This window comes from Lipotes vexillifer, unplaced genomic scaffold (genome assembly GCF_000442215.2).
Source record: "Lipotes vexillifer unplaced genomic scaffold, Lipotes_vexillifer_v1.1 scaffold916, whole genome shotgun sequence".
NCBI lineage: Eukaryota > Metazoa > Chordata > Mammalia > Artiodactyla > Lipotidae > Lipotes > Lipotes vexillifer.
This window is the reverse complement of record NW_006798383.1, coordinates 70,297-71,600: the sequence shown is the minus strand read 5'-3', so window position 1 is coordinate 71,600 and position 1,304 is coordinate 70,297. Positions and strand designations below refer to the sequence as shown.

Genomic DNA, 1,304 nt, shown 5'->3' with positions numbered 1-1,304 from the left:
TCCTGCTGATTTAAACCACACTCTGAGTGGTACCTGAGGCATGCCACCCAAGGGAGGAAGGCAGTCACCCCCTCTCCCCACTGACAATTCTCTTGCTTCAACCCTGGCCCCTCCACAGGGAGAGAATTGGGGGAAATAAAGGAAAGAAGGAGAAAAAATGGAAATAGCTCTGTAATCCATAAAGGTGTGGTCTCTGGGTGGTGGCCTCAGGCAGGACTATTGTGATTATTGATGAGAAAATCTCTGCTTTTTCCAGTTTAATTTTTTCTTCCTGCTTTTTAAAAGCTTGTCTTAAAAAACATGTTTAGTGGGTAAGGGGAATGTTTTATTTGGTCATGTCTCTTTTGCTTTCCCTTAGTATTGAGTAAAATTTTGAAACTTTAGTCTATCTTAACCTGTGCTAAGGGGAGCAAAGAAACAGATTTGGGTTTTCTCCAAAGTTGGCCTAGAGAAAAACAGGGCTGCAGGGAACTTTCAGCGCAGGCTGAGAGGACACAGTGGAAATGAAAGGGAATGAACTCCAAGGACAGGGGTGCCTTTGGACTCTCCCCCTCCCTTTGGAGCTCACTCCACCACACGATTGGGGCTCCCTTCTAGAAGGGAGAAAGTGCCTTCCACCGCACTGCTCTCTTGTGGGCCTGCCTTGGACTCTGGGCCCTGGCTTTAACACTCCTTGTGTCTGGCTGCCACAGTGGTGAGATCCAGGCCCAGCTGCCCTGGGGGGTCAGGGTCCAGGGAGAAGCAACACTGTTTTCCTGGCTCCTTGGCCTTCTCAAAACTCTTAAGGATTCATGACAGAAGCTTATTTATAAGAGTGGGAAAACCCTCTCCTTTAGAGAGAGGACAGTTAGGCAAGACAGCAGCAAATATATGTATCAGACCAGTCCTTTTGTGTGACTAGTGAGTAATCTTCCGATTTGCATGACACGTTTGTCTAAATATCCCCTCTCCCTCCTCCATCAGAATGCCACCGAACAGTTCATCATTGGAGAATCAGTCTTCTGATCTCCCTCTTCATTCCTTCTATTTTATTAGTGAGCATTCGGAGTATTAGGTTGTTCAAACAAAGGCCCTAGGAAGAGCTTACTCATTTAGACCCCTGTCACTACTATCAGCCACTAACACTTTAGTGTGAATGTTTTCACCACTATATCTATTGAGACACTTGGGAATTCTAAATCATGAGCCATGGGCAGAGGTGGAGAAGGGAGAAAGGAATGGGGGAGGGAGAAATTAACCCCGTAACTCAAGAAGATGAGCCCGGCCAGGGCTCCACGGCAATAGCAGACACTGGGACATTCCTG

At 46.9% G+C, this 1,304-nt stretch overlaps 1 protein-coding gene across 1 annotated transcript in view; it reads right to left on the bottom strand.

Annotated features, from left to right (window-relative positions):
* The window catches only part of CNNM1 (cyclin and CBS domain divalent metal cation transport mediator 1), a 50,892-nt gene that overhangs the window by 29,482 nt on the left and 20,106 nt on the right, over window positions 1-1,304 (bottom strand). The window lies entirely within an intron of this gene.